The 12,451-nt window shown below is 38.7% G+C and overlaps 1 protein-coding gene and 1 pseudogene across 7 annotated transcripts in view; both read left to right on the top strand.

The window, feature by feature from the left end:
• SANBR (SANT and BTB domain regulator of CSR) overlaps window positions 1-12,451 on the top strand; it is a 73,051-nt gene that overhangs the window by 45,823 nt on the left and 14,777 nt on the right. The gene's annotated exons all lie outside the window — the stretch shown is intronic.
• Window positions 1,306-3,040, top strand: LOC131765568 (bifunctional methylenetetrahydrofolate dehydrogenase/cyclohydrolase, mitochondrial-like; annotated as a pseudogene).

The following is a 12,451-nucleotide window of genomic DNA, read 5'->3' as shown; positions in this document are numbered from 1 at the left end:
AAGAATGTTAAAAAAAAGATTGCAAATTAGATGCAACACTGATTAATGTCATACAAGGCAATAAACCCATAACCACTGGGGTTATCTTTGTTTTCCTTTTTTCCTTTTTTTGGCCCCGACACGCGGCATGCGGGATCTTGGTTCCCCAACCAGGGATCGAACCCATGCCCCCTGCAGTGGAAGCGCCGAGTCTTACCACTGGACCACCAGGGAAGTCCCAGGGTTATCTTTTCTATTGGACAGAAATCATTTGCATTTCTATTAGAAAAATTTGTAAGGTAACATGAAACTTCACAACATCTGGGCCTTCAATCAATAGACAGGAAAGTCAAACATAAGGACATTCTCTTAGAGGATTAAGTAAGCAGTCCTCCAATATATCACTTAAAGGACATGCAGTCTTCCCTTTGTCTTATTTCTAAGTTTTATATAATTTTTCTTTACATTTTGAATTCCCCTAATGAAAAAACTAGTCATTTATCAATTCTTATTCTTTTTTTTTTTTTTTTTTTTTTTTGTGGTACGCGGGCCTCTCACTGTTGTGGCCTCTCCCGTTGCGGAGCACAGGCTCCAGACACGCAGGCTCAGCGGCCATGGCTCACGGGCCCAACTGCTCCGCGGCATGTGGGATCTTCCCAGACCGGGGCACGAACCCGTGTGCCCTACATCGGCAGGCGGACTCTCAACCACTGTGCCACCAGGGAAGCCCTATCAATTATTTTTCAATACAAATTAGTGAAGGAGAAAATGCTACTATGTTTTTTTTGTGTGTGTGTGTGTGTGTGTGTGTTTCACAGTTGATTGAGGTATAGTTTACATGTAATAAAATTCATTCATTTTTAAGTGTACACTTTGATGAGTTTAAGCACAGTTGTATAACCACCACCAAAATCAGGACCTAGAATATCACTCCAGAAAGTTTCCTTCTAACCCTTTACACTCAGTTCCCTTTCCCCACTCCCAATCCCAGGCAACCACTAATCTGCTTTTTGTCACTGTGGTTTACCTTTTCTAAGATCTCATATAAATGGAATCATGAATAGCCTTTTGTGTCTGGCTTCTTTCACTTAGTATGATGTTTTTGAGATTCATCCATTTGTTGTGTGTATCAATAGTTTGTTCCTTTTTATTGCAGAGTAGTGTTCCATTGTAGAAATATACCATAATCTGTTCATCCATCCACCATTTCATGGACATTTGGGTTCTTTTCAGTTCTTGGCTGTTATGAATAATGCTGCTGTGAACATTTGTGTAAAAGTCTGTGTGACATATGTTTTCATTTCTCTTGGGTAGATACCTAGGAGTGGAATTGCTGGGTCACATGCTAAGTGTGTGTTTAACTTTATAAGAAACTGCCGCCCGGCGCTGGCCATGGCTGCATTGTCCCTCTTATGCACTTTGGCCACTCGGCTGCTCCGGCCGGTGCAGAGCTACCGCCTCCACCAATGCCCCTTCCACCTCTCGGCAGTTCGAAATGAAGCTGTTGTCATTTCAGGAAGGAAACTTGCTGAGCAGATCAAGCAGGAAGTGTGGCAGGAGGTGGAAGAGTGGGTGGCATCAGGCCACAAACGGCCTCACCTGAGCGTCATCCTGGTTGGCGAGAATCCTGAAAGTCACTCCCATGCAGAGCAGCTGCCAATGTGGGAATCAACAGTGAGACAATTGTGAAACCAGCTTCAATTTCGTAGGAAGAACTGTTGAATTTAATCAATAAACTAAATAATAATGATAATGTAGATGGCCTCCTTGTTCAGCTGCCTCTTCCAGAGAACATTGATGAGAGAAAGATCTGCAATGCTGTTTCTCCAGACAAAGATGTTGATGGCTTTCATGTAATTAATGTAGGGCGAATGTGTTTGGACCAGAATTCCATGTTACCAGCTACTCCATGGGGTGTGTGGGAAATAATTAAGCGAACTGATATTCCAACCCCGGGGAAGAATGTGCTTGTGGCTGGAAGGTCAAAAAACGTTGGAATGCCCATTGCAGTGCTGCTGCACATGGACGGGGTGCACAAACGTCCCGGAGGTGATGCCACTGTCACGATATCTTATCGATATACTCCCAAGGAGCAGCTGAAGAAACATACAGCTCTTGCAGATATTGTGGTCTCTGCTGCAGGCATTCCAAATCTGATCGCAGCAGATATGATTAAGGAAGGAGCAGCTGTCATTGATTTGGGAATAAATAGAATTCAAGATCCCATTACTGGTAAACCAAGTTAGTTGGAGATGTGGATTTTGAAGGAGTCACGAAGAAAGCCGGTTACATCACTCCAGTCCCTGGGGGTGTTGGTCCCATGACAGTGGCAATGCTAATGAAGAATACCATTATTGCTGCAAAAAAAGTGCTGAGGCTTGAAGAGCGGGAAGTACTGAAGTCTAAGGAGCTTGGAGTAGCAAGTAATTAACTATTGTGTCTTCTGTGTCATGAACAGCACACAAGCTAGTTCACGAGGAAAACCAAGCCAATAGAAATGCAATATTTATTCTACTTAAATGGTCTAAAACAATGCTTTCTATTTATTTGTAAGCTTAAATGGGTGGGTGTTTGCACACATAGCCCTGCAGTTACCCACCAGGGAGCACGCCACTATTGTGCTGGGTCATGGGATCCAGCCAAGAGAAGCCATTAACCTACTGATTAACAGGGGGACACTGTCACGTTGAGAATGGCTGCCTAACTTTGTCAACCACTTCAGTTAAAATTTGTCTTTTTTAGGAGGGCAGCTATGCTTACCACTATACCACCAATGCTGCACAAATTTGTCTTTTCTACGATTGCATTTCCCAAATGCTATTCCAATTATGAGTTGATGCTCACTTTAGGTTCCAAACCTTTTGAGTTCAACTGGTCAAACCAAAGGAAAAATGTTGCAAGAGAAAATTAGGGAAAAGGTAAAAAAGAAAGAACTGATGGTAGTTGAGTAGAAAAAAGGTTACCCTAATTTAATATATGTATTGATTGATAACCAGAAGAAAAACTACATGTTGATAGTCTCCTAAGCTGTCATTTTGTAGCTTAGTCATTGAGAAAATGTTTGGGGTTGTTTCATTTGCTATTAGCCCTCGTTTTATGTTCGTTACCATTCCTGAGGTTTTTCTATTTTAGTTTTTTAGGATTGAAAAGCTTATTTTATAAATTATTCATGTGTGTCATCATATTTGACTTTCCTACATCCTTAAACTTCACTGTCAAATTTTTATACTGTTGGGGGTGTCTGTATGGTTTCTTTAGTGTATCTTGAAACCTGTATTTGGAAAACATAACTTGGGCTTGATGATCATTAGGACAGCTTCTATAAGTGTGCAACTTATTTTTCCACCAAAGAACTGTCAACAGCTGCCGGCTTTTCTCTGATGCACCTGTTGGCTTTCCTTGATTGATTTTTGAGAACTTGAGTTAATACTGAATTTAATCAGACTTTCTGATTAACGGACTTTTTTGTTTCATTTTTTAAAAAAATAAAACACTTCTGACTGGTTAAAAAAAAAAAAGAAACTGCCAAACTTTTGCAAAGTGACTGTACCATTTTGCATCCCACCAGCAATGTATGAGAGTTCCAGTCACTACACATTTGTACCAGTACTTGGTATTATTGTGTTTTTAAAAAAATATTAGGCATTCTAGTGCATGTGTAATTCTTCTCATCTTTTCATGTGCTTCTTGGTCATTTATATGTCTTTTTTGTGAAATTTCTGTTTAAATCTTTTGCCTTAAATCTTTTAAAAATTGAATTGTTTGCCTTATTGAATTGTAAGAGTTCTTTATATATTTGTGGATACAAGTCCATATGTTTTGCAGATATTTTTCCCTAGTCTTTGACTTGCCTTTTACTTTTTTTTTTTTTTTTTTTTTTTTTTTTTTTTTTGCGGTATGCGGGCCTCTCACTGCTGTGGCCTCTCCCGTTGCGGGGCACAGGCCCCGGACGCGCAGGCCCAGCGGCCACGGCTCACGGGCCCAGCTGCTCCGCGGCACGTGGGATCCTCCCGGACCAGGGCACGAACCCACGACCCCTGCATCGGCAGGCGGACTCTCAACCACTGCGCCACCAGGGAAGCCCTGCCTTTTACTTTTATTAACATTGTCTTTTGAAAACAAATGTTTTAATTTTGTGAACTATAATTATTTAGCTTTCCTTTTATGTTTCAGGCTTTACTAGCTAAGAAATCTTTGGCTACCCCAAAGTCACAAAGATTTTCTATGTTTTCTTTTAGAGTTTCTATGACTTTAGCTCTTATATTTAAGTATACAGTCCCTTCCAGGTTAATTTTTGTGTGTGGTATGAGGTAAGAGTCAAGATTCCTTTTTTTTCCCATAGGCGTAGCCAGTTGTCCTAGTACCATTTGTTGAAAAGACTGTTCTTTCCCCATTGGATTACTTTAGCACCTTTGTTAAAGAATCAGTTGACCATTACATATGGATCTACTTCTGAACTTTGTTCTCTTCCATTGGTTCTTCTGTCTTTACATCAGTATATCAATGTCACACTGTCTTAATTTTTGTAGTTTTAATGACTCTTGAAATCTAGTGATGTGAGTCCTCCAAAACTGTTCTCTTGTCTTAGATTATTTTGGTATTTCTAGGTGCTTTGCTTTTCCTATACATTTTAGAAGGAGTGTGGATATTTCTACACAAATATTGCTGGAATTTTTATTGGAATTGTGTTGAAGCTGTATGTTGCTCTTTTTTTTCCCAATGGCAAGTCTTCCAATCCATGAACACGGATTGTCTCTCCATTTATTTGTCTTCTTTAATGTCTCTCAATCATGTTTTGTAGTTTCATTATGCAAACGTTGTAACATCTTTTGTTAAATTTGTTCGTAAGTATTTTCTTATGCTTTTATAAATGGAAGTAGGTTTTGTAAATTTTCCAATTGTTCATTAATGGTAATATTGAAATACAGCTGGTCTTTGTTTATTGACTTTGTATCCTATGACCTTGCTAAATTGACTTAATTTTTCTTTGCTTATTAGATTCCTTTCAGTATGTATGCCTTTTATCTCTTTGTCTTGCCTTTTTGTGTTGGTTAGGACCTGATGTTGAATAGAAGTGGTGAGAACAGACATCCTTGCCTTGTTCCTTATCTTAGGGGGAAACCATTCAATCTTTATATTTTTATACATTTTTTTGATGTGGACCATTTTTAAAGTCTTTATTGAATTTGTTACAGTATTGCTTCTGTTTTATGTTTTGGTTTTTTTGGCTGTGAGGCTTGTGCGATCTTAGCTCCTCGACCAGGGTTCAAACCCACACCCCCTGCATTGGAAGACAAAGTCTTAACCACTGGGACTCCAGGGAGGTCCCCTCAATCTTTAACCATTAAGTATGTAACATTAGTTGTTGGCTTCTCATAAACGCCCTTTCTCAGGTTGAGGAGGTTCCTTTCTATTTCTAGTTTGCCACATGAATGGATGTTGAATTTTGTCAAATGCTTTTACTCCATCTACTGAGATGATAATATAGTCTTTCTCCATTATTATATCAATATGATGAATTACATTGATTTTTCAAGTGTTACATCAGTCTTCCGAGGTAAACTCCACTTGGTCGTGAGGTGTTTTTCTCTTTATATGTTACTGTATTGGACTTGCTTGTATTTTGTTAAAGATTTTTTGTGTTCATGAGGGATATTTGTCTGTAGTGTTTTTGCAATGTCTTCTTCAAGTTTGTTATCAGGTTAATACCTCATCCAATGAGTTGGAAAATGTTCACTTCTCTTTTCTGAAAGAATCTGTGTAGTATTTGTATTCTTTGTCCCTTAAAAGTATGGTGAAATTCAGCAGTAAAGCCATTTGGGCCTGGAGTTTTCTTTATAGGAAGCTTTTTATGTTTTATTGTTTTTTGTTTTTTTTGCGGTACGCGGGCCTCTCACTGTTGTGGCCTCTCCAGTTGCGGAGCACAGGCTCTGGACATTCAGGCTCAGCAGCCATGGCTCACAGGTGCAACCGCTCTGCAGCATGTGGGATCTTCCCGGACCGGGGCACGAACCCGTGTCCCCTGCATCGGCAGGCGGGCTCTCAACCACTGCGCCACCAGGGAAGCCCCTATAGGAAGCTTTTTAATTATCAGTTAAGGTCTTTAATTAATATAGTGCTATTCAGGTTTTCTATTTCTTCTTGAATGTTTTGATAATTTCTTTCAAGGAATGTGTCCATTTTATCCAAGTTGTCAAATTTATTGGCATAAAGTTGCTCATGGTATTTTCTTATTATCCTTTTCTGTCTGAAGGATCTCTAGTGATGTCCCTCTTTCATTCCTGATATTGATAATCTGTGTCTCATCTCTTTTTTTCTTGGTCAGTTTAGCTAGAGGTTTATTAGTTTTATTTATCTTTTCAAGGAACCAGCTTTTGATTTCATTGACTTTCTCTATAGTTTGCCTATTTTATATTTCATTGATTTTCACTCTTATGTTTACTATTTCCTTCCTTGTAATTACTTGGGACTTAGTTTCCTCTTTTTTTTACGTTCTTAAAGTGGAAACTTAAATCATTGATTTTTTACTTCTTTTCTAGTATAAGCATTTAAAGCTATAAGATTCACTCTAAGCACTGCTTTTAAGTATTCACAGATTTGATATATCTTTTTTCATTTATATTCAATACGAAATATTTTCTAATTTCCCTTATGATTTTGTCTTTGACCCATATGTTGTTTAGTAATGTGTTTAATTTCCAAATATTTTCAGATTTTTCTGGATACTTTTCAGTTGTATGTTTCTAATTTAATTCCATCATCGTCGGAAAATGTACTCTGTGGTTTCATCTTCTAAATTTTATTGACACATGTTCCAGATGTGCATGAAAAGAATGTGAATTCTGCTGTTATAGGTGGAGTAGTCTTTAAATATAGGGTCAAGTTGGTTTGATTTTCTGGTACAAGTCTTCTCTAATCATATTCTGACTACTTGTTCTATCAATTACTAAGAGAGTAATATTGAAATCTCAAGCTATGCTTGTTAATTTATGTATTTTTCCTTTCAAGTCTGTCAGTTTTTGCTTTGTGTATGTGTTAGAGCTTTGTAATTAGGCACATATACGTTTATAGTGTATTGACTCTTTTATCATGATCTACCCCTCCTTGTCTATAGTAAAACTGCTTGTCTGAAAGTCTGTTTTGTTTAATATTAACACAATCACTCTAGATTTTTTTTGTTTACCATTTGGATAACATATCTTTTTTCTATCCTTTTATTTTCAACTTCTTTGTGTTTTTAAATTTAAACTGTGGGGGTTTCCCTTGTGGCGCAGTGGTTAAGAATCCGCCTGCCAATGCAGGGGACATGGGTTCAAGCCCTAGTCCAGGAAGATCCCACATGCTGCGGAGCAACTAAGCCCATGCACCACAACTACTGAGCCTGCGCTCTAGAGCCCGCGAGCCACAACTACTGAAGCCCGTGTGCCACAATTACTGAAGCCCGTGCACCTAGAGCCCATTCTCCGCAACAAGAGAAGCCACCACCATGAGAAGACCATGCACCACAATGAAGAGTAGCCTACACCCGCCGCAACAAGAAAAAGCCCACGCGCAGCAATGAAGACCCAACACAGCCAAAAATAAATGAATAAATAAAATTTAATTTAAATTGTGTATCTTGTAGATAGCATATTTTTGGTAATTGCTTGTTTATCTAGTTTGACAATCTCTGCTTTTTTAAAAAAATTTTTGGCTGTGTTAGATCTTCGTTGCTGCATGCAGGCTTTCTCTAGTTGTGGTGAGTGGGGGCTACTCTTCATTGTGGTGCACGGGCTTCTCATTGCGGTGGCTTCTCTTGTTGCGGAGCACGGGCTCTAGGCATGTGGACTTCAGTAGTTGTGGCTCGTGGGCTCTAGAGCACAGGTTCAGTAGTTGTGGAACATGGGCTTATTTGCTCTGTAGCATGTGGGATCTTCCTGGACCAGGGCTCGAACCTGTGTCCCCTGCATTGGCAGGCAGATTCTTAACCATTGCGCCACCAGGGAAGCCTAATCTCTGCATTTTGACTGGAACATTTATTCTATTTATATTTAATGTGTTTATTAATATGGTTATATCAGGTCTGCCATTTTGCTATTCATTTTCTAATTTTCTCAGATGTTTTGCTTCTGTTTCACCTTTCCTGCTTTTTTTGTGCTAAGAAAATAATTTTAGGATATTATTTAAATTATTTTATTTTCAGTTATATTCTTTACATTTCTTCTAAAGATTACAACATGCCTCTTTAACCTATCAATCTACTTAAAGGTAATATGAATTATTCCAGGTAAAATAGAAGAACCTTAAAATAATATATAGTTCCATTTTCTTCCCCTTCTTTGTGCTATTGTTGTTATATATATATATATGTGTGTATATAAATATCATGTATCATATGATATACATATCATACATTTATATATATAAATGTATATTTTTGCTTTACACAGTTATATGTCATTTAGAGAAGAATAAAAGAAAATGTATACAATTAGTCTTTTATATTTATCATTTGTCTCTGTATCTTTGTTACCATCTGATGTTATTTTCTTTCATTCTGAAGGACTTCTTTCATTATTTCCTGTAGTGCAGATATACTAGTGAATTCTCTTATTTTTATTCATCTGAAAATGTCTTTATTTTACTTCTGTGGGTTTTTTTTTTTTTTTTTTTTTGTGGCTTCTCCCGTTGCGGAGCACAGGATCCGGACGCACAGGCTCAGTGGCCATGGTTCACGGGCCCAGCCGCTCCACGGCATGTGGGATCCTCCCAGACCGGGGCACGAACCTGTGTCCCCTGCATCGGCAGGCAGATTCTCAACCACTGCGCCACCAGGGAAGCCCTCTGTGGGTGTTTTTTTTTTTTTAACACTTATTTATTTGGTTGTACTGGCTCTTAGTTGCGGCAGGCGGGCTACTTAGTTGCGGCTCGAGGGCTCCTTAGTTGCAGCTCACTGGCTCCTTAATTGTGGCACATGGGCTCCTTAGTAGTGGCATGTGAAATCTAAGTTGAGGCATGTATGTGGGATCTAGTTCCCTGATCAGGGATCGAACCGGGGCCCTCTGCATTGGGAGTGTGGAGTGTTAACCACTGTGCCACCAGGGAGGTCCCTTGCTTTTGTTCCTTTTTTAAAAATAAATTTATTTAGAGAGGGCAGATGGCAGAAGCAAGAAGAACTACAATCCTGCCGCCTGTGGAACAAAAACCACATTCACAGAAAGATAGACAAGATGAAAAGGCAGAAGGCTATGTACCAGATGAAGGAATAAGATAAAACCCCAGAAAAACAACTAAATGAAGTGGAGATAGGCAACCTTCCAGAAAAAGAATTCAGAATAATGATAGTGAAGATGATCCAGGACCTTGGAAAAAGAGTGGAGGCAAAGATCGAGAAGATGCAAGATATGTTTAACAGAGACCTAGAAGAATTAAAGAACAAACAAACAGATGAACAATACAATAACTGAAATGATAAATACACTAGAAGGAATCAACAGCAGAATAACTGAGGCAGAATGGAAGACAGAATGGTGGAATTCACTGCTGTGGAACAGAATAAAGAAAACAAAAAAGAATGAAAATAAATGAAGACAGCCTAAGAGACCTCTGGGACAACATTAAACGGAACAACATTTGCATTATAGGGGTCCCAGAAGGAGAAGAGAGAGAGAAAGGACCTGAGAAAATATTTGAAGAGATTATAGTTGAAAACTTCCCTAACATGGGAACGGAAATAGGCACCCAAGTCCAGGAAGCGCAGAGAGTCCCATACAGGACAAACCCAAGGAGAAACACGCTGAGACACACAGTAATCAAATTGGCAAAAATTAAAGACAAAGAAAAATTATTGAAAGCAGCAAGGGAAAAACGACAAATAACATACAAGGGAACTCCCATAAGGTTAACAGCTGATTTCTCAGCAGAAACTCTACAAGCCAGAAGGGAGTGGCACGATATATTTCAAGTGATGAAAGGGAAGAACCTAAAACCAAGATTACTCTACCCAACAAGGATCTCATTAAGATTCGATGGAGAAATCAAAAGTTTTACAGACAAGCAAAAGCTAAGAGAATGCAGCACCACCAAACCAGCTCTAAGTGCTCATGGAACATTTTCTCCAGGATAGATCACATCTTGCATCACAAATCAAACCTCAGTAAATTTAAGAAAATTGTAATTATATCACACATCTTTTCTGACCACGACGCTATGAGATTAGAAATCAATTACACAGAAACGTAAAAAACACAAATGCATGGAGGCTAAACAATACATTACTAAATAACCAAGAGATCACTGAAGAAATCAAAGAGGAAATCAAAAAATACCTAGAGACAAATGACAATGAAAACACGACAATCCAAAACCTATGGGATGCAGTTCTAAGAGAGAACTTTATAGCAATACAAGCCTACCTCAAGAAACAAGAACAATCTCAAATAAACAATCTAACCTTACACCTAAAGGAACTAGAGAAAGAAGAACAAACAAAACCCATAGTTAATAGAAGGAAAGAAACCTAAAGATCAGAACAGAAATAAATGAAATAGAAACAAAGAAAACAACAGCAAAGATCAATAAAACTTCTCAAAGCTGGTTCTTTGAGAAGATTAACAAAATTGATAAACTGTTACCCAGACTCATCAAGAAAAAAAGGGAGAGGACTCAAATCAATAAAATTAGAAATGAAAAAGGGGAAGTTACAACAGACACCGCAGAAATACAAAGCATCCTAAGAGACTACTACAAGCAACTCTATGCCAGTAAAATGGACAACCTGGAAGAAATGGACAAATTCTTAGAAAGGTATAACCTTCCAAGACTGAATCAGGAAGAAATAGAAAATACGAACAGACCAATCACAAGTAATGAAATTGAAACTGTGATTAAAAATCTTCCAGCAAACAAAAGTCCAGGACCAGATGGCTTCACAGGTGTATTCTATCAAACATTTAGAGAAGAGCTAACACCCATCCTTCGCAAATTCTTCCAAACAATTGCAGAGGAAGGAACACTCCCAAACTCATTCTACGAGGCCACCATCACCCTGATACCAAAACCAGACAAAGATGTCACAAAGAAAGAAAACTACAGGCCAATATCACTGATGAACATAGATGCAAAAATCCTCAACAAGATACTAGCAAGCAGAATCGAACAACACATTAAAAGGATCATACACCGTGATCAAGTGGGATTTATCCCAGGGATGCAAGGATTCTTCAATTTACATAAATCAATCAATGTGATACACCATATTAACAAATTGAAGAATAAAAAACATATGATCAAAAAAAGCTTTTAAATATTAACAAATAAAATCCAGTAAAAAAAAAGATTAATGTATCAAGTAATTGACCAAGTAATGTTTACATTAAGAATGCAAATTTGGTTTTACATTTGGAAATACATTTCACCATAGTAACAGAATAAAGGAGAAAATCCATATCATTGTCTAAAAAAAATTTTATTTTATTTATTTTTGGCTATGTTGGGTCTTCGTCGCTGCTCACGGGCTTTCTGTAATTGCGGTGAGCAGGGGCTACTCTTCTTTGTGGTGCACGGGCTTCTCATTGTTCTGGCTTCTCTTGTTGCAGAGCACAGGCTCTAGGCACGCAGGCTTCAGTAGTTGCAGCATGTGGGCTCAGTAGTTGTGGCTCCCGGGCCTCTAGAGCACAGGCTCAGTAGTTGTGACGCACGGGCTTAGTTGCTCTGCAGCATGTGGGATATTCCCGTACCAGGACTTGAACACATGTCCCCTGCATTGGCAGGTGGATTCTCAACCACTGCACCACCAGGGAAGCCCCTTGCTTTTTAAAATAATTAATTAATTTATTTATTTATTTAATTTTGGCTGCTTTGGGTCTTCGTTGCTGCATGTGGGCTTTCTCTAGTTGTGGCGAGTGGGGACTGCTCTTCGTTGCGGTGCGCAGGCTTCTCATTGTGGTGGCTTTTCTTGTTGCAGAGCACAGGCTCTAGGCACGCGGGCTTCAGTAGTGTGGCACGCAAGCTCAGTAGTTGTGGCTCATGGGGTCTATAGCAGAGGCTCAGTAGTTGTGGTGCATGGGCTTAGTTGCTCCACGGCATGTGGGATCTTCTCAGAGCAGGCCTCGAATCCGTGTCCCCTGCACTGGTCAGCAGATTCTTAACCACTGCGCCACCAGGGAAGTCCCTGCTTTTGTTTTTGAAGTACAGTTTTCTTGATATATAATTCTTTGTTAATAACAGTTTTTTCTTTTAGCACTTTAAATATGTCGTTTCAATGTCTTCTGACCTTGATTGTTTCTGATGAGAAGTCAGTCATTGTGATAAAATTGGTCTCATATATCTCAATCTTTTTCCTTGTTTTTTACAGAGGCTAAAATTTCCAGTGGTGGTAGTTTTCATTCTTGTCTTGTTCTTTATTCAATGATAATGCCTTTAGTGTTTAACCATTAAACACAATATTGGCCAGAGTTTAAAAATAAATAAATAAATAAATATGTCATTTCAG

The sequence above is a fragment of the Kogia breviceps genome, chromosome 11, assembly GCF_026419965.1.
Source record: "Kogia breviceps isolate mKogBre1 chromosome 11, mKogBre1 haplotype 1, whole genome shotgun sequence".
In the NCBI taxonomy this organism is placed as follows: Eukaryota; Metazoa; Chordata; class Mammalia; order Artiodactyla; family Physeteridae; genus Kogia; species Kogia breviceps.
Note: the sequence above shows the minus strand (reverse complement) of the source record. Positions and strands in the feature narration are given on the sequence as shown.